Genomic DNA, 21,961 nt, shown 5'->3' with positions numbered 1-21,961 from the left:
TCCCCTCATATAATCAACACCCGTACCTGAGATCTCTTTCTTGTTTTAAAAACAAAACTTTGGGTTTTACGTTCTTTTCCCTTTTCCTTTGAAAAAATAAAGCGCGGTGGCGATTTCAAACGGAATATTGATTCGAGTCAATCCCATGGCTTCGATATCAGATTTTCCCCGCTACAGAAAAATGGCGACTTCACTGGGGATCCAGTTTTGAGTGTGTTAAGCCTATTTTTGTTTATCTGTGTTTTTTTATTTGTATATATTGTTGTGTGCTTTGTTTGTTTATTTTCTTTTTTTTTCTTTTTGGTGCTCGATGGTTCCTCTGTGATGAGATAAAGTTCTAACCCGGACTTTGGTGAGTAACTTGAGATAGGAGGTGGTAAGACCAATAGTCGCATGTCAGGAGCAATCCTTACCATGAGCGTCATATGGTGGAACCCCAATCAGTGGAGGCCTCATGGAAGGTAGTAGGGGTTGTTACGAACCATCGTGATAACGCTATTACTTTCAATAGTGAGTGTCCGTAGAAGCTGAATGACCTAGAACCCTTTTAACCAATCTAAGCCTTTTTAGGATGTAGTGCAGAAACAAGATCAAGTACCAATTTGAGCTTGTTGTCATGCGATACTACGCTCAGACGAGGTCTTTTTAGGCATATTATTGGCGCCCATGAGCAATTGTGCGTGCCGGTAATATCCGATAGAAGATTGAAAACTCTGGGAACCTTTGTAGAACCCGATTGGCAGGTACAAAATTCCTTAGAACATACCTTGTGGGATGGTTGGACCCATGGCTCCATGCTCGTGACGTCGAACCTTTGAACTATGATCTTATGTGACCTTGCGTACTCTTGATTGTGGTTGGTGCATAAACCATGCATTCATGCATCCATGAAAACTCTTTTTCTTTTGATTTTCAAGGAACTTAGAGGTCTTTCCTTGTAAACATCATAAGTTTCATCAAACTCAATGGATCTTGGGTGTTGATGGGGTGAAAACTCTAATCCACCAAAATGGATGATTGATTTTGATGATAACTTAATCAAAGCTTTAGTCCAATGTTGAGTGTTTTCAAGTTAATATCTCAAGTTCCTTGAAACTCAAATAATAATAAAAAACAAATCATCTGCATTGCATGCATCATTCTGCATTTGGTCCTGCTTTCTAAAAGAATTCTCCAGAGCCTTATTTCCTTTCTCCTGGTATCATCAGTACAACACTCGTGCTAAAAAGAAATGGAAAGCATCAAGCAAGAGATTCGTGAACTCCGTGAAGAGGTGATTACTCTGAAGGCTGGTATGGAGCATCTGACTACTTTGGTTGAGGCTCTAGTTGTTGCCCAAGTCAATCCTCCTATGATGGAAGAAAGGATGGCAAAGGTCTTTCTTGAAACTCTGAACTCATCCTTTCCTAAGGGGATAGTAGTCCATACACCTACTGACTCCCGTGGAGAGGTGGATATGAATGCGCTTCTAGAAAAGGAACTCCGAAAGGAATGTTTGTTTGAAGAAGGTAACTCAGCTGGTAGTGTGAAGAAGTTTGGTAATGACTTTTCAAAGAAGATAATCAGGGGAGGAAACAATCATCATCAACATCAGAATGTTTCCTATGTCATTCCTGTATCCAATTCAGTTCATGCAATCCCAGATTATCAGCAGAGCACTCGTCAACAAGATTCTCCACCGAACGAGCAAAATCAACCTCAAAAGGGGAATTTTGATCCTATCCCCATGACTTACGCAGAATTGTTCCCTGCTCTAGTTCATAAGAATTTGGTTCAGACAAGGTCACCACCTCCAATTCCCGAGAAGATCCCTTGGTGGTACAATGCTAACGTCACTTGTGCTTTTCATCAGAATGCTCCTAGACATGACTTAGAGAATTGTTGGCCTCTAAAAAATGAAGTTCAAAGATTAATCCATGCTGGTATTTTGACTTTCCAAGATGTTGGTTATGATGTTCAAGCCAATGCTTTGCCAAAGCATGATTGAGTCACTATTGATGGTAGCCTGAAGTTCAAAAGATGTTTCGTTCAGCATATGCCCATATGGAGAGAGTTTTTCTCAGTTTTTAGTATTCTTATTGATTTCCATTTGTAATATTTCTTGTTTTTCAATGCATTGTTTGCATATAGAAACTTGTTTATTTTTGAATGTTAATGCTAATACAATGATAATGTTTGTCTTGAAGTAATTCATTCGTTTCACTCATGTTTATTTGTTTTTATGCATTATGATACCAATTGCTTTTGCCAAAATCTTGCTTATGCAAAGATTGGAGGGAGGATGATGATCTGAAAACGCAAAATTTCTGGTTGTATGCTTTTGAATAAGACCCTGCTGATGATGTACAGGCATTGTTTCAAATTCCCAAACACCGGAGATATAAGGAAGATAATCCCTTGTTAACCCCTTTGAGCCTTGAAGTAGGAGTTTCTTTTCTAAATGAAAAAAAAAACCCTAATTTTTAACCTGGGGTAGGGTAGTGTTCAGTTGATTTGACCAAGTGTTCATATTTCAAAAAGGATTGTGCATCCAAAGGTCAAGCATGTCATATCCACATCAAAGGATGGATCATGGGAAACCACAATGGTTATTCCCCGCGCATCAAAAGGCTGGAAAATGTGAAACCACAATGGTTATCCTCCATCCGCCAAAGAATGAGGCAGTCACAACCCTCTCAACAAGTCAAGACAAAGTCAACGTCACACGATTTGTTCAAATCAAAATAATAAAAAGGAAAGAAAAAAGAAAGAAGAAAAAAGCTCGCTAAGTCAAAAACTTGAAAACAAGTGACTAAGGCAAAAGTTAGAGCATCCCGCTGGACGACCAATTCAAAAGAATCAGTCTAGGCAAAAGTTAGGGAAATAAATAAAATAAAAAAAAAAAAAGAGAAAAGAGTGAAAAGTGAAAAGAAAGGACTACAAAGCAAAAGTCCTCAGCAAAGAACAAATCCGTGTGAATGCAATCACGAAGACAAAAGGGTGACTGTTATTCCAAGAAAGCTTCATTGGATCCTTAATGGCACAAAATCCTTTTGACAGATGAATACTCATGTTGAATTAACTGAACATAGGACTGGAGAACATCACGAAGTTGGGGTGGGCTAAATAAACTTTGAGCCTAAAAATCTTTTTTTTCTGAAAACCGTGAACCAGGCCACGTTACAACCCTCAAAAGTCCTAATTAAAGCAGGGTTTATTTCGAAAGCATACTTAAACAAGAAAGCGTTCCTGACTCCTATCGGTTATGCTGAAAACTTGTGTTGGTATCATATGCATACAAAAATCAATGTCATTCCTTAACCAGTGATTCATTCACAAAGTTATGCGACATCTTTTTGAAACTTCAAGACTTACATAATTGTTGCATTTTCATTATCATTCTCAGAATAAACATTTTTCTGCTTGTAAACATTTGTTTGACATCCAGGAAGTTTACATCTGATCATCAGTAGAAAACTAAAACATTGCTAGGGGCATGTTGTTTTCCCAGTATAATGCTTTTGCAAGTTTGATTACCATCATGGGGCAAAGCTCGAAGACTTTGTCGAGTAAAAGAATGTGCCAAGTTTAGTCAATCTGGGGAAGCTACGTCGAGATTTGACAAATCTCTCCAAGAATCTGTTGATCTGGGGCAGATTATTCCAAGTCTTCATGATGCCAAGGATCTCTATGAACCTTTTTGAGGTAGTTTCCTTTCATAGACTATGCAGTCTGGGGCAAGTTGTGAATCAGAAGTTGCCTTGATCACCTCATTAGCTTGAAGTACAAAGGTTGTTGCCATGATCAATCCAGAGTATGTCACTCTCTACCAAGAAGTTTTGAGACAACGGTTGACTGTTGGGTTTTCTTTCTCACCTTGTGTTGAGTTTTGAACTAAAATCCCCCGCATGTTAACTTGTTTGCTTTGATGTTAACTTCTTAGTTCTTCTGCAAGTTCGGAATGGTGATTTTCTCCAAAGAAATTTTCTCTGATTTCCCATAATAGAGCTTGATGTGTTGTCCAATCTTTTTGATAAGAAGAAGATGATCTGTAAATTCCTCACAGAGATTGATTAATCCCCAGGGGGCAAAGCTTTGTTTGACCGTTTCTATCCAGTTTGTTCTTGGAGTTGAACTTTGGTCTCTTGCAATACTATTTTGAACCTCTCTAGGCTGGGAAACCTAGATTGAGAAGGCATTTATTTTGCACCTCTTGAGGATTTCTTCTTTCCTCAACAACGGAAAATTCATTTGTGATTGATGTTCTTATCAGAGACTGAAATATTTATTTTCCAGCAGTGTTGTTATTGCACTCCCTTGGAATTTGTGCTTGAAAGCAAGGGGCGGGTTTTGACTTTAAGCAACTTATGTTATCCCCATCATGTTTTGGCTGACAACAAGCCTCTTTATTTGAGCAAGTTTGTACGTCTCCACATATCAATCTTATCTTCAAAGCAAGCAAAAATCTCCCTCAAAGAGTAAGTTTGTTCACTACTTTTGTTATTCCCAACGGGTCAGTAGACGGCAATCTTCTCCGGAAGATAGTTTGTCCACTTTTGGACTTCCCAAGCAGGTCGACAGTTGACAATCTTCTCCAGAAAATAGCTTGTCCGCTTTCAAAAGTTCCCCACCAAAGTCAGCAAATGGCAGTCTCCTCCATTAGAAGACAATTTGCTCACTTTTTCCTAAGATGGGTCAACGAATGGCAGTCTCTTTCAGTAGAAGACAGTTCGTTCCGCTTAAGGATTTCTCGACAGGGTCGGCAAATGGCAGTCTCTTTCAGCAGAAGACAGTTTGTTCCCTTTGAGATAACGGATGGCAGTCTTCTTCATGAAGACAGTTCGTTTAAGAATTCTTATTTTAAAGTCAGCAAATGGCAGTTCCTCCATTAGAAGACAGTTTGCTCACTTTTTCCTAAGATGGGTCAACGAATGGAAGTCTCTTTCAGCAGAAGACAGTTCGTTCCGCTTAAGGATTTCTCGACAGGGTCGGCAAATGGCAGTCTCTTTCAGCAGAAGACAGTTTGTTCCCCTTTGAGATAACGGATGGCAGTCTTCTTCATGAAGACAGTTCGTTTAAGAATTCTTATTTTAAAGTCAGCAAATGGCAGTCTCCTCCATTAGAAGACAGTTTGCTCACTTTTTCCTAAGATGGGTCAACGAATGGCAGTCTCTTTCAGCAAAAGACAGTTCGTTCCGCTTAAGGATTTCTCGACAGGGTTGGCAAATGGCAGTCTCTTTCAGCAGAAGACAGTTTGTTCCCCTTTGAGATAACGGATGGCAGTCTTCTTCATGAAGACAGTTCGTTTAAGAATTCTTATTTAAAGTCAGCAAATGGCAGTCTCCTCCATTAGAAGACAGTTTGCTCACTTTTTCCTAAGATGGGTCAACGAATGGCAGTCTCTTTCAGCAGAAGACAGTTCGTTCCGCTAAAGGATTTCTCGACAGGGTCGGCAAATGGCAGTCTCTTTCAGCAGAAGACAGTTTGTTCCCCTTTGAGATAACGGATGGCAGTCTTCTTCATGAAGACAGTTCGTTTAAGAATTCTTATTTTAAAGTCAGCAAATGGCAGTCTCCTCCATTAGAAGACAGTTTGCTCACTTTTTCCTAAGATGGGTCAACGAATGGCAGTCTCTTTCAGCAGAAGACAGTTCGTTCCGCTTAAGGATTTCTCGACAGGGTCGGCAAATGGCAGTCTCTTTCAGCAGAAGACAGTTTGTTCCCTTTGAGATAACGGATGGCAGTCTTCTTCATGAAGACAGTTCGTTTAAGAATTTTAAAGTCAGCAAATGGCAGTCTCCTCCATTAGAAGACAGTTTGCTCACTTTTTCCTAAGATGGGTCAACGAATGGCAGTCTCTTTCAGCAGAAGACAGTTCGTTCCGCTTAAGGATTTCTCGACAGGGTCGGCAAATGGCAGTCTCTTTCAGCAGAAGACTGTTTGTTCCCTTTGAGATAACGAATGGCAGCCTTCTTCACGAAGACAGTTCGTTTTGCTTAAGGATTCCTCTGCAAAGTCAGCAAATGGTAAGTCGCTTCAGTGTAAGTGACAGTTTGCATCCAGTTCCTTTTCTCAAGCCACGTCCTTGATTAAAGAAGAAGTTGATCCCTATTCTTAGCGGCAGCTTATTATTTTGAGCAGTTTATCGTCAACTATTGAGGTGGTAATTCAATTTTCTTCTACCTTCAACTATTGAGTTGGTAGTTTATCGTCAACCATTGAGGCGGTAATTCAATTTCCCTCTACCATCAACTATTGAGTTGGTAGTTTATCGTCAACTATTGAGGCGGTAATTCAATTTCCTTCTACCTTCAACTATTGAGTTGGTAGTTTATCGTCAACTATTGAGGCGGTAATTCGTTTCTCTTCTACCTTCAACTATTGAGTTGGTAGCTTATCGTCAACCATTGAGGCGGTAATTCAATTTTCTTCTACCTTCAACTATTGAGTTGGTAGCCTATCGTCAACCATTGAGGCGGTAATTCGATTCTCTTCTACCTTCAACTATTGAGTTGGTAGCTTATCGTCAACCATTGAGGCGGTAATTCAATTATCTTCTACCTCCAACTATTGAGTTGGTAGCTCATCGTCAACCATTAAGGCGCGAAAGGTGATGCTATAACCTCTCTGACGCGAAGTGTTTTCCCCAGAGAAGTTTCTCTTCCCACCAAAGTTCCGTCTCTCCAACAAAGTCTTGCTTTCCCCAGTGGAGTCTCTACTTGCAAGCCATTTGTTTCCCCAGCAGAATTATAGCAAGATATTTGTTTTCCCCAATGGATTACCTGTTACTCCCCAGTGTTGTCATGCTTTATTATCATCACATGCATTCATTAACATTGCATTGCATCTTAGGATCAAAAATTGTGTCTTATATATTTAAGTCTCTTCGATCTTGTCAAAACGAAGATTTCCAATCATCGTATCTCCAAATCGAAGAAACTTAAATAGGGGCATCTGTCATACCCCAATTTTTGACCCTAAGATCCTATAGCATTCATATCCCAATCACTAATCAAGAGCTCCACTTGGAAGTTTTGTTTATGGTGTTGCACTCACCTCATCAATAAGAGGGACCATCAAGCACCAATGATTGTTTATCTTGTATGCATATTATACTAACCCAAATACCAAAAATATTGCTTTGTTTCTTTGTAGGCTTTTGTTTTGTAGGTACCAAGCCAAGACATGCAATAAACAAGGCATTTTTCACATTTCTGACTGATGAAATCGATTTCCCTACTGGGTAAATCGATTTCCCTGCAGCAATCTTCACCAAAATCACATTCTGGACAGCATGAAATCGATTTCCCTCCTGGGTAAATCGATTTCCCTAGTGTATTTTGCGCCAATTTCTCTTCTGGAACAGAGTGAAATCGATTTCACTCCTGGGGAAATCGATTTCCTTAAGGCAAAATTCAAAAAAATATAAGGAGGGAAGCTTGACATCATTTTGGCACCTTTTTCTTTGATCATTTTACCAATTTTCCACCTCATCAAAATTAATCCCTTCATTAAACCCATTTTAACCTCATTTTACCATTTCTTACCATTTAATTGCCACTTTAATTATCAATTAAACACAAGCTAATTACCAAATGCAAAAAGACCAAATTACCACTACTCTTGATCTCATCCTATAAATAGAGCCCACTACTCTCTCATTTCTGAAGCTTTTGATAGCCAAAAAATTTCTTGCAAATTCATTCCTCAAGCTTTGAGAGCCAAAAAACCCCTTGCAATTTCTCTCCTCATCCCTACCAAATTCACCAAAGCTCTTTGTTCTTTCATAAAGTTTGTGAGTCACACCTTGAACCTCACAAACTTTGAGCTAAACCACCATCCATTTCACTCTTTTTTCTTAAATTGTTGAGAGATCAAGATTTGTGTTGGTGATTCTTGAAGTAGATCTAAGTTTTGTTCAAGATTTGGTAATTTTCTTCATCTTTATTCATCCATCATAATGTGATTCTTTTGTGCTTATGTGTGATGCATCTTTGATGCTATATTGGTCCTATTTGATGGTGAATTGATGGAAAATTCGTGCTCTAATTGATGTGTGATCATAAGGTGTTTGTATGTTTGCTTAAGTCAAGTTTTATGCCTCCTAATGCTGATTTTTTGAGTGCTGTGTGCAGGAAATCGATTTCCCTCTGTAGGAAATCGATTTCCACCTTTTTTTTTTCAAAATTTGAACTCCGCACTCAGGAAATCGATTTCCTACAGAGGTAAATCGATTTCCTGCTGGCAGAATGTGGTTTTTTGCCTTTTTTATGCTTGTTTTGGTTTCCTACTTCCTCCACTTCATTAATATCATTGGATCTAGGATGTTGATAGGTTTGAAATGACCTAATCCATAATATTAGATGAATGATATTAATGATAGTGTGAGTTGATTATCTTTTGTGAATTTTATTCTTCTTCCTCCATTTCATTAATATCATTGGATCTAGGATGTTGATAGGTTTGAAAGAACCAAATCCATAATATTAGATGAATGATATTAATGATAGTGTGAGTTGATTATCTTTATGCGTTTTATCTTCTTCTTCTCTTTTTTTTTCTTTTGATCGATGAAAGTCTTAATACTTTGATACCTATTTTCTTTTCGTGCGGTATTGCTTTCGGAAGGCGATCTACATATCGTTCTTCTCCCATGCATTAGCACATAAAGTTTTGACCGGCCTCGTTGTAGGGTGATTTCTACATAAATCACTTGGCGATCTGCTTAACATAGCGCAATATTTCGTGTCCCGAATCAAAAGATCAAACATGGAAGAGAATTGTATGCGGTTGATTTAAGACTTGTGGAGGTTTTTATCGTGTAGTCGCTATGATTTTATCAAGCTTCTGATAAGCCCCATTGACTTTAAATCCGAGTACATCATTCACTCACCATAGATCTTCCTACTAACTTTGATAACATACTTGACAAGTTTCAAGATGGTTATCTTTAACATTTAACAACTAACTTTAATTTCCGCACTTTTACTATATCGCTCTTTACTATACCGCTCTTTATATTTCTCGCTTTATCGCTTTACTTTATCATTTCATCATATTTACTTTCCGCCATTTTCCCTTTGTCCACTTGGACATATGTTTATGCTTCCGTTATTTTTCTTTTGTCCACTTGGACCATACTCTACTTTTCTTGCTAAAACACTAATAAATAACCAGAATCTAAAAAATACATAAGGTTCTCTTTGGACTATCGGTTACTATCCCTAGCACTTTGGAGATTCGGACTTATGGACCTAGTACCTCTGGACTCATTCTATTACTATCCTGTGATTGTTCTGTCTGTCTGGCATTGTTCTGTTGTATGTTTATGTGTGCAGGTATTTCCTTGAAAGCCCTTGATGGTTAATTCCAATGCATTGATATAAGGATTTTACCCGAAAACAGCCGTTACTCTGCCCGATTTTCGTCAGAATCTTAACGTGCTTAATGCAAAGTGGTGCTAAGACAATAAGTTTATCTGGATCCCCAAGTGTTAATGTGTTGGTATTGATAAATCCAAAGGATGGGAAAACTACCTTGGCTCTTAATGTCAAGTGTTGGCTTCTTATTTGGTTAGACCGTTTCTTTCCTTAGCTTTTATTTTATGCATTAGGTTAGCCTCTTCATCTCCTCCCATTCTTAAATTTTCAAAATCTTCTCCCTTTTTCCAAAATATTCTTATGTTTGCAATCTTTTCAAAACCTTTTTCTTAAAAATATCTTTCGCCCTTAGTGGCTTTTCTTCAAAAGTTTAGACACCGTTAATTGTCGAAACGAGTGGTTATACCCCACGATTTTGAAATTGATTGATAATAACGAGATCTTTTCCGCGTGAGAGAGCTAGTGGCATACTCGTTGATTTTATCCGAGTTGGCGCCCTTCTTTCATTTGCGATGCAAAGAACTTGTTTGTTCTCATGCTCAAGATCAATGGCTGAGTATTTCTCTCTAACGACAACAAAGTATTTATTCGTTTTAAAAACATTTTTCCCAAAAGCGGAACTACATTAGCTCTGACTTCTCCATTGCACCGAGGAGGTATGTAGGCCCAAAGCTAAACGCTTTGCCGAGCTTATTTTAAAAATAAAACAAACCCTTTTTTAGCACACACACACACACAGATTTTCAAAAAGGTTCCTGTGGAGTACCACGGATATGAGGGGTGCTTTAAACCTTCCCCTCATATAATCAACACCCGTACCTGAGATCTCTTTCTTGTTTTAAAAACAAAACTTTGGGTTTTACGTTCTTTTCCCTTTTCCTTTGAAAAAATAAAGCGCGGTGGCGATTTCAAACAGAATATTGATTCGAGTCAATCCCATGGCTTCGATATCAGATTTTCCCCGCTACAGGTATCACGCTAGAAGCACTTCAAAGTTAGAAGACAAGAAGATGCTCTGCACCAAGCTGTTTGACTCTGATTAATTCAAACGTTGTATCTACAAACATCAGATCAGAAGCAAATACAAGATGGCAGGCTACACTGACTGACAAAAGGAACGTTAGCAGCTATTAAAGGCAAAGTCAGTTAAAGAAGGAAAAGCAAGGCTCGAGGTAGTTGACAAAAGAGTGAAACATTAAATGCAATGTTGTACGGATCACGCAACGCATTAAATGCTCCCAACGGTCATCTTCTCAAAATGCCTATAAATAGTGAAGTTCTGATGAGAAGCAAGGTTACCAATTTACGAACAACTCTTTCATACTTGCTGAAACGCTGCTGAATCAAAGTCTTACGAACTTCATCTTCAACCTCACTTTATTTGTAATATCTTAGTGAGATTTTAAGCTTAGAACTTAAGAGAAATATCACAGTTGTGATTATAACTTATTAAGAAGCATTGTAATACTCTTGTAAGAATTTGTTTACATTAATTTGTAAAAGGTTCCTAGAGTGATCAAGGTGTGATCAGAATACTCTAGAAGACTTAGAAGGTATCTAAGTGGAAAACCATCGTAATCAAGGTTGATTAGTGGATTAAATCCTCAGGTGAGGTAAATCACTCTAAGGGGGTGGGCTGGAGTAGTTTCGTTAACAACGAACCAGGATAAAAATCATTATGCAATTGTTTTTATCTTAAGAGTTTTTAAAGTCACACTTATTCAACCCCCCCCCCCCCCTTCTAAGTGTTTTTCTATCCTTCAATTGGCATCAGAGCGCCGGTTCTAAGGTGCAAGCACTTAACCGTGTTAGAAAAGGTTCAGGAAGAGAAAAACACTAAGTCAAGATGGTTGAGACTCCACCACCTACATCTACATCTGGCCCTGCTGAGCAACACAATGGAAATGGTAACAATGGCTACACTAGACCACCAGTATTCGATTGTGAAAACTTTGAATATTGGAAAGATAAACTCGAAAGTTACTTTCTTGGATTAGAAGGTGACTTATGGGATCTTCTGGTGGATGGTTACAAACATCCTGTGAAAGCTAGAGGAGTAAAGTTGACAAGACAAGAAATGAGTGATGATCAAAAGAAAGAATTCAAAAATCATCACAAGTATAGGACTATTCTGCTGAATTCTATTTCTCATGCTGAATATGAGAAGATATCAAACAGAGAAACTACCTATGACATATATGAATCATTGAAAATGACTCATGAAGGAAATGCCCAAGTCAAGGAGACCAAAGCTCTTGCTTTAATGCAGAAATATGAAGCCTTCAAGATGGAGGATGATGAAAACATTGAAAAATGTTCTCAAGATTTCAAACTCTAACTGCTGGATTAAGAGTGCTTGACAAGGGCTACACAAAGGCTGATCATGTCAAGAAGATTATCAGAAGCTTGCCCAGAAGATGGGGCCCAATGGTGACTGCATTCAAAATAGCAAAGAATCTGAATGAAGTCTCTTTGGAAGAGCTGATCAGCGCCTTGAGGAGTCATGAAATAGAGCTGGATGCTAATGAACCTCAGAAGAAAGGTAAGTCTATTGCATTAAAATCTAATTATAAAAAATGCACTAACGCTTTTCAGTCTGAAGAAGAAGATTCTGAAGAATCAGAATCAGAAGAAGAAGATGAACTGTCCATGATCTCCAGAAGGGTAAACCAACTCTGGAAAAGCAAGCATAAGAAGTTCAAGAACTTCAAAAGTTCTAAGAAGCTTGAAAAAGGAGAATCTTCTGGAAGTAGAAGATATGACAAGAAGAAGGTCACGTGCTTTGAGTGCAATGAGCCAGGACATTACAAGAGTGAGTGTCCAAAGCTTCAGAAGGAGAATCCCAAAAAGAAGTTTCATAAGAAGAAAGGTCTTATGGCAACTTGGGATGATTCAGATTCATCAGAATCAGAATCAGACTCTCAAGGCGAGCAGGCAAACATTGCGCTGATGGCCAAAGTTGATGATGGATCAAAATATACATCAGAATCAGATTCTGAAGAGGTATTTTCTAAACTATCTAGAGAAGAGTTAGTTTCCAGTTTAACAGAACTTCTGGAACTCAAGGCTCATCTTAGTATCAAATACAAAAAGCTGAAAAAGAAGTGCTTTTGGGGCTTATGATGATGATGGACATGCCAAAAGAACAGGTAAAATCACTTGTCTATAGCATCATAAGATTCATATATGAATAAAGATTGCTCCAATTGAATACTGATGTTTTCTTTTTTTGTATTCTGCAGGAAATGTGAAAAGTGTTGTGGCTCATATAATCACAGCTGTTATTGGCTCTGGTGTTTTGGCTATGGCGTGGAGTATTTCTAAATTAGGATGGATTGGAGGGCCAGTTGATCTACTTTGTTGCGCAACAACTACATGCATTTCTTCATCCCTGTTATCTGATTGCTATAGAAATCCCGGTCCTGTGACCGGGAAAAGAAACCACTCTTACATCAATGCTGTTAGAGTCAATATTGGTAATAACACTACACAACATAGATACACTTTTCATGAACTACCATAACAATTACAACTTCTAATTGAGTTTAATGTTGATTCAGGTATGAAAAGAACATATGTGGCTGGTTTGCTTCAATTCTTGGTCTTGTATGGGACTTCGGTTGCCCATGTAATTATCGCAGCAACCAGTTTGAGGTACTTTGAGAGGATCGTGGAGTTAGATTAGAGAATTTAAATATTTTACTTGAAAGTTAATTAGTTAATGATATGTATTTTAGGGTCACTATATTTTAGTATTCAGTACTTGAAACTTAACTATCATTAGTATTAAGCTAATTGTTGTGGTGTGATTTTTTGTCACGATGGATAGTGTTGTTGAAGTATAGGAGGGTATTTTAATAGAAGTTTGTGGGGCGTTTATCATCTCTGTGTCTGTGAGTTCGACCAGGTCCGGACGGTAGTTTCATTTTTGGTGTCGACTGAAACAGATTGGATTTATTTAGAGTGGTTATACAGGTGCTGAATTTAGCTTAGTCAATGGAGATACTGTCAATTTTTTGTCATATACTGCATAAAAATAATTCTTCTTATTAATCCTATTAATTTGGAATGGAGCTGGTATGTTAGCAGTTGGTCTCATTATTAGGATTAGGATGTGTTCCAAGTATAGGAGTTTTTTTGTGTTGGATCTGCTTGTCATTTTGGTGTTGGATATGCTTGTTAGTTGTATTGGCAATAATTGTAATGTGTTGTCACAGTATGTCTTATGGGTGTGTTTTGTATCTATTTTGAGCTGGTGTTCTTTGTGGCATCACTTATGCGCTTTAATAAACTTGACATAACAAAAAAAACATTCATTTTACCGTTACCTACCTGCCAACAATCCAATGACACATGTTTATTCTACTAATTCATAATACAGGGCTATTGTGATGTCAAATTGTTATCACAAGGAAGGACACAATTCTCCTTGTAGTTATGGTGGTAACTTATATGTGATGCTATTCGGACTTGTTCAGATTCTGATGTCATTTATACCGAATCTCCATGACATGGCATGGGTTTCAATTGTGGCTTCTATTATGTCATTTTCATACTCATTCATTGGAGTAGGACTAGGCATTGCAACTATCATAAGTAAGACTGAATTTCCATCATAAGAATATTACTATTCCAGAATCCATCTTATAATTGTTATTGATAATGCTTTGGTATCACTTGAAGAAAACGGAACAATTATGGGAAGTGTGACAGGAACACAAACTGCTAATGTTGCTGAGAAAGTCTGGTTAATCTTCCAGGAACTTGGAGACATTAGCTTTTCCTATCCATACTCAACTATCCTTCTTGAGATACAGGTACCTTCAATATTTCATACTCAAGTTTGATGAGTAAAGGCTGATTTTTTTTATATATATATATATACATATTAAATAAATTATTGACTTTTGCTGAGAATAGGACACTTTAGCGTCTCCTCCATCAGAGCATCTAACCATGAGAAAGGCCTCCGTGATTTCAATCGCAATTACAACACTCTCCTACCTATTTTGTGGATGTTTTGGATATGCGGCTTTTGGAGATGCTGCTTCGGGAAATCTGTTGACAAGGTTTGGATTTTATGAGCCTTTCTAGCTTTTTGACATTGCCAATGTCTGTATCATCATTCATCTAGTTTGAGGATATCAGGTACTATCATAATCTCTTACCAATCAATTTTAGTTCATACTTCATACTAAACCAGTTACACTTTTCAACGATTTTATTTGTATCGTCTTTTTCAGCAGATATGTTGTCAACCAATATATAGTACTGTGGAAAGATGGTTTTCAAAGAAATACCCGAAGAGTGGCTTTGTGAACGATTTCCACGGAGTGAAACTTCCTCTGTTACCTGCTTTTGAGGTAAACCTTTACAGGTTCTGTTTTAGAACAGCCTTTGTGATTTCAACCGCTGGAGTGGCAATTTTATTCCCTTACTTCAACCAAGTGCTTGGAGTTTTAGGAGCAATAAACTTCTGGCCATTGGCTATATATTTTCCAGTTGAGATGTACCTTGTACAGATGAAAATTGAAACTTGGAGTAAAAAATGGATTGTTTTGAGGATGTTTAGCTATGCATGCTTTACTGTAACAATGGTAGGATTAATTGGATCTTTTGAAGGAATCATTGCGAAACTCAGTGGAAGAGGTCATTGACATGATTACATACCTCTTAATAATGGTTACTTTAATTTAGGTATGTATTTGTGATCCGCTGTCACGCTCGGATAAAAAACGAGTTAATTTGCAAAACTGTAGTAACGACGGTAACGGTAACTCGAGTATTGTCTCTCAAGGATTCTTGTATTATTATTAACTAATTAAAAATCGAATTGGGGGGGTTTGAGTTTCGATTAAACAAAAAAAGTGATCATGAAAAAGTAATTATCAAATAAGCTGAAAAGTTGAATTACTGATTCGGTTCCTATCTATCATCAATTAAGCAATATTAATCTCCTAAGCGGATAATCTATTCCTATTCGACTACAAACTCAGTGACAAGCGCGAAGAGTATTGTACGATGTATAATCCTAATATCCGAATTAAGCAAACGGCGTTAAGCTTCACGAATTAAGCAAACGTGATAAATCATACACGGTAACGAATTAAGCAAACGGTAACGTGATTATTTGTTATGATCATACAATCAATCGAATCGAATCAAAATACTCTATGAAATTCGAATTAAGCATTCAAGAACATAGAACAAAATTGAAAGGAATAAATACTATATTAAAATTAAAATAACCTCAAGGTCGGAACCTGAATACAACAATTCGACAGGATTTGGTTAGTTCTCCATAGAAATTGTACCAAGCTTCAAAATCGTGAATAGTGAATCGTGATGAACAGTACCGCGGCTGTACCCTATTGGAAAAGAATACAACCCGTTTTACAATCCAACTGGGTCAAACATACGACCCAGGCCCAAAACTAATGACCCGAAACTTAAATAAAACTAGTGCTGCAAATTCAATGAATTTTCTGGCCCTGCTACAGTCCGATTCTGACTTCGACTCCAACATAAGAATTGTATCTCTTTCTCTTAGCTTTCCGGAGATTATTAGAATGCCTCAATCGGACTCTTGGAACTCCAGTTATGATCGTTTCCGTGCAGACTGCTAAAGCTGAAAATTAAATACGAAAATCAAATAACAATAAAAATAAATTAAAATATAAAAACATTATAAAATACAAAAATAAGACAAGCAAACCATGAAAATGTATAAGTACAAACGTAGAGGAATGTGCATCAAAATACACTCATCAAATTCCCCCACACTTGAACTTTTGCACTCCGAGAAAAATGAAAAACAAAACAAAGAAAGCAGAAATACATCAACAGTTACTCATCCTAGGCTACAAATCTTCTTCGGGTAAGTTTGCATCGATAGGTACTAATATTGCACACTAAGGACATCGTAAGAACACTAACCATAGTTATGCAGACATAAGCCTCCTAAATACACAAACTAATTCAAATCACATTATTATACCATAGCCTAACTTACTCATCCTTTTTGCTCTTTTTCATTCAGGCGCAATCACATTAAGCCCGTTATCTCCACACACTTATAGCAAGACGACCGGTTAGTGACTCTGATCCTTTTCTACACGGGGTTCTGGTACTTACGTGGCATAACCCTTTGTTTACTCATTTGTAGTTGCGGGGGATCAGACCGTAATCCTCCCTACCAAGTTCAGCACCAGAAACCGCTGAACCAACTAACAAAGAGTTTTGAAATCTTTTTTTTTTGAAGATTACACAACCGTTGGGTTAAGTGACCGGGTGAGGGTCACCAAACTTAGAAGGTGTATTACCTTTTTCTTTTCTCTTTTTTTTTCTTTTCGGAACATTCACTCATATTCATCGGCTTCCATGCGTAAAGTGTGTGAGAGATGGTGCCGACTGCTGAAATAAACTACTCAAGAGCTGTCAGAGAATGAGAATTTAAGGCTAAAACATAATAAACAAATTCAAATCAATTTCCATATGCAGGAGACTTACGGTGTTAAAACGATACCAATCTTGTGAATTTTTCCCAAGTTTCCACAAACTTGACTCAAATCAGTCTATAGCCTAAAACTTTCAAGAAGATGCATTTTTTTAATAAGTAAAAACAAAACAAAACAACAAACAAAAACGAAGAAAATAAATGGTTCCCTCCCCCACACTTAAGACATACATTGTCCTTAACGAAAGAACATAAATATAAAATAAGAGTGAGAGAAAGGAAAGAACACACCCGAGTATTCAAGGAGGATATGTGATTGCATAAACAGCCTTTGCTAGTGAAGACTCTTTTACAATCTCTCCTTCCAAAGTAGGGCTCTCATGGAATAGCTTTAGGTAATGCTCATCGTCCTTAAAAAATGGTTTAGCTCCTTCGCCTTTTATTCCAGGATCAAAGAATGTTCTTCTAAAAGTAAAAGTGTCAAACGGGCACGTGAATGTGCTCTCATCTTTCACAACATCAACGAACCAAAGGTTATGGGGCTGCCTCACTACTTTTGCTACATCTTCAAGTGAGATCCTATGCACACACATGGACGAACTAATATCATAAATGTCATCCAAGGTCCATCCAATTCCTTTCTTATGCTTCTTCAAAACCTGCAAAAACTTACTTTCTTGATCAAAATAAAGTTTAGAAGAAATTATAACCGGAAGTTTTTCATTCATCTCTAAATAAGCATATTTAAGATTTTCAGGAATTGGTTTCAGCTCTCGGGAAGGTGGTTGTTCAATGGATGGTTTGTTCGAGGAAGCCGGGGTGTCGAGAGCTTCATCTACATGAAAAACTTCATTTGCAACCTCATCTGTATTAAGAATATCAACTTGCAAGGCAACCTCAATTTCAGCACAAACAGAGCAAATTTTAGTGTCAGTACAAACATCACAAGAGTAAGCATCATCAAAACCAGACAATGATGGAAAATCATCTGCAAACAAATCAGTACCAGTATCATCAACATATTCCGAAAGCAACTCTATTTGAAAAACAGAATGCTCTTCCAAGGGTTGTTGGTTTGATCCTTGAGATTGCTTCATGGCATTCATCAAAGTGGCAAGCTGTCCAATCTGTGTTTGCAAAGTCTGAAGAGTGTAATCTATTTGTTGTTGATACTGAAGATTATTTGCAGCCATTTGTTTGACGATATCCTCTAGTGAAGGTTCGGAAGGTGCAGAGCACACAAACTGAAATTCATTCAGATGCATATGCGGATCCTCACCTGCAAAACCATTAAACCTAGGCAACAAATGTGTTAAACCATATTCCAATTCAAAAGGTGCATCAGCCGCAGAATCGTCAATACATAAACCATTATAGTTCACATTAGGGACAACCAACTGCGTCAAAGTTCTTTGTTCAACCATGGTTTCAACAAATACAAAAATACCAATTATGTCCCAAACAGGTAGAAACAAATAGAAAGAAGGAAAACAATTAAATTAAATTCATAAAAATATAAAAACACAGAATTTCATCTAATTAAGACAAATAAGAATTTTGGGAATTTTTTTGGATTTTTTCGACTCTATGAAAATAGTAAAAAATTCATTAAAAATAAAAAAACGATGAATTCGGAGATTTGGGGTCGAATTCCCTTACTCTTCTAGAGTATGAGAGTATTGATCGCACGATTTTTCTGCTTCTAGTAGGCAAAAAGAGATTATCGATCGGACTCAATTTAAAAAAAAAAACGTTTTTTTCGACTCAAAAAGGCGTTATGGCCGAAACCACGAGGAACCTATGGCCTAAACGCACAAACACTAAACCTAAGACTCTAAAATCAGTTAATAACGACAAGAATCCCCGACAACAGCGCCAATTTGATCCGCTGTCGCGCTCGGATAGAAAACGAGTTAATTTGCAAAACTGTAGTATCGACGGTAACGGTAACTCGAGTATCGTCTCTCAAGGATTCTTGTATTATTATTAACTAATTAAAAATCGAATTGGGGGGGGGGTTGAGTTTCGATTAAACAAAAAAAGTGATTATGAAAAAGTGATTATCAAATAAGCTGAAAAGTCGAATTACTGATTCGGTTCCTATCTATCATCGATTAAGCAATATTAATCTCCTAAGCGGATAATCTATTCCTATTCGACTACAAACTCAGTGACAAGCGCGAAGAGTATTGTACGATGTATAAACCTAATATCCGAATTAAGCAAACGGCGTTAAGCTTCACGAATTAAGCAAACGTGATAAATCATACACGGTAACGAATTAAGCAAACAGTAACGTGATTATTTGTTAGGATCATACAATCAATAGAATTGAATCAAAATACTCTATGAAATTCGATTAAGCATTCAAGAACATAGAACGAAATTGAAAGGAATAAATACTAGATTAAAATTAAAACAACCTCAAGGTCGGAACCTGTATACAGCAATTCGACAGGATTTGGTTAGTTCTCCATAGAAATTGTACCAAGCTTCAAAATCGTGAATAGTGAATCGTGATGAACAGTACCGCAGCTCTACCCTATTGGAAAAGAATACAACCTGTTTTACAATCCAACTGGGTCAAACATACGACCCAGGCCCAAAACTAATGACCCGAAACTTAAATAAAACTAGTGCTGCAACTTCAACGAATTTTCTGGCCCTGCTACAGTCCGATTCTGACTTCGACTCCAACATAAGAATTGTAGCTCTTTCTCTTAGCTTTCCGGCGATTATTAGAACGCCTCAATCGGACTCCTGGAACTCCAGTTATGATCGTTTCCGTGCAGACTACTAAAGCTGAAAATTAAATACGAAAATCAAATAACAATAAAAATAAATTAAAATATAAAAACATTATAAAATACAAAAATAAGACAAGCAAACCATGGAAATGTATAAGTACAAACGTAGAGGAATGTGCATCAAAATACACTGATCAATTTGTTGTTGTAGTTTTTAAGTGTTAGCTGGATTATGTTATGGAGTTTCCAGTGCTATATCTGGGATGAGTTTTCGTTAGCGCTTTGGTTCTTCGAAGCTTTTGCATCATATTTTTTCCGCGTCTTTATTCAGCTGTGGATTTTTTTGGGCGTTTGGTCGTGTCAGTTGACTTCTGTAGCAGTGTTGTATAGGAGTCGATTGTATCGCTGGTGGCAGAGTAGTGGCGGGGTTTTACGAGCCTGTTAGGACCTGGTGTTTAGTTTCTGTTTCTAGTTCAATTGTGTTTTAGGTGTGTCTAATATTTGGTTGAGTGAATTTTGCTGCATAGTCTGTATCTATGTTGCAGTGGTGTTATTATTTTGATGTAGTCTGTACTATTTAGGCATTTCTTTTGCCTGTATTAGTAATGCATGGATGTGTGAGGATATTTTTAAATTTGGTATTTTTTATTAAATAAATGATGAATTATAATAACAATTAACAAAATGAAATGAAAAAAAAGGACTAATTGAAACAAAATGTTCAATATGACTAATTGTCTAAATAACAAAAATAAACCACTGACACTATAGTTTGTTAGACACTAATATAGTATTAAGTCAATCATTCAATGACTTTACAATCAATAACATAGACTAACAAATGAACATTGTAACAAGATTTTGTCAGCGTTAACAATACTATTTCATTTCAACATAACCATTTGTGGCATTTTAGTGTCAAAAGCATTTCTCATCTAAAAAACAAAGACCAAAGACACTAACTCGACTTTTTTTCACTGGTGTATGGCATCTAGGAGGAAAAGGAATGAGATCCTGTGTATAAAAACAAAAAACGCAATTCTGTCAGGAGTTCAAGAGATATAAACGGAGGTCTTTGAGGATTTCTCGGAGGTGTTTAGAGAAAGTAAGGTGAATAGGCCATCTCTTAGAAACTTTGACTTCAAGAAGATTGGCAAAAAGGACAATGACAGACTTATAGCAGGGTGAATAGGCCATCTCGAAGAGTCCCGGTCCCGACGGCGTTAATTTTGGTTTCATTAAGGAGTTTTGGGAGGTGATAAAAAGGGACATGCTCAGGTTTATATCAGAGTTCCATTCAAATGGTAGGATGGAAAAAGGGATCAACAGTTCCTTCATCACCTTGATTCCGAAAGTTGAGAACCCGATGAAGCTAACTGAGTTTAGACCTATCTCTCTAATTGGGAGCATGTATAAAGTTCTGTCTAAACTCCTTGCTAATGGGCTGAAATTAGTGATGCACAAAGTAATTTCAGATTCTCAGTTTGCCTTTTTGGAAGGGCGGGAGATGGGGGATTGCATCATCATAGCTAACGAGTTAGTGGATGACGCAATGAGGAGGAAACGTGAAGCTATTCTGTTTAAAGCAGATTTTGAAAAAGCATATGATTCGGTGGACTGGAAATACCTTGATTTCATGATGGAAAGAATGGGGTTCAGTCTTAAGTGGAGGAGTTGGATTAAAGAATGTGTCCATACTCCATACGACATCAGTTTCTATGTTAATCAACGGAAGTCCTACTGAAGAAATATCGATGGAAAAAGGATTGAGGCAAGGGGACCCTTTATCTTCGTTTTTATTCCTTATAGCGACATAAAGTCTAAATCTTATGATGCTGAAAAACGTTCAGAGGAATCTTTTTGAGGGTATGTGTTTGGAAATGAGGAAGTGCATGTGTCTCATATCCAATTCGCGGATGATACTATTGTTGTAGGCAAAACGAGTTGGAAGAACGTATGGCCAATCAAAGCAATACAGAATTTGTATCTCATAATTCTGCAATACAGAATTTAACTCATTTTGTAGGTTTAAGCAACGGCGGCAGAGTGCTTAGAGAGAAATTTTCCATCATTTGGTTTGTGAGTATTTGGATAATTTGCGGATGATACTATTGTTGTAGGCAAAACGAGTTGGAAGAACGTATGGCCAATCAAAGCAATACAGAATTTGTATCTCATAATTCTGCAATACAGAATTTAACTCATTTTGTAGGTTTAAGCAACGGCGGCAGTGTGCTTAGAGAGAAATTTTCCATCATTTGGTTTGTGAGTATTTGGATAATTTGGAAAAGGAGGAACGAAAAGATTTTTAGAACCACATCGCTGCATAACTATTCTTGTATTGAAGACATTCAGGTGATCGTGTGGAGGTGGCTAAAGGCAAACGTAATTGGATTCACT

General features: G+C 37.3%; 1 pseudogene; it reads left to right on the top strand.

Moving 5' to 3' along the window:
• LOC131659159 (probable amino acid permease 7) overlaps positions 1 to 15,015 on the top strand; it is a 63,499-nt pseudogene extending 48,484 nt beyond the window's left edge.
• The last annotated feature ends 6,946 nt before the right edge of the window (positions 15,016 to 21,961 follow it).

This window comes from Vicia villosa, linkage group LG3 (genome assembly GCF_029867415.1).
Source record: "Vicia villosa cultivar HV-30 ecotype Madison, WI linkage group LG3, Vvil1.0, whole genome shotgun sequence".
NCBI classification, from domain to species: Eukaryota; Viridiplantae; Streptophyta; class Magnoliopsida; order Fabales; family Fabaceae; genus Vicia; species Vicia villosa.
This window is presented reverse-complemented; position numbering and strand designations above follow the sequence as displayed.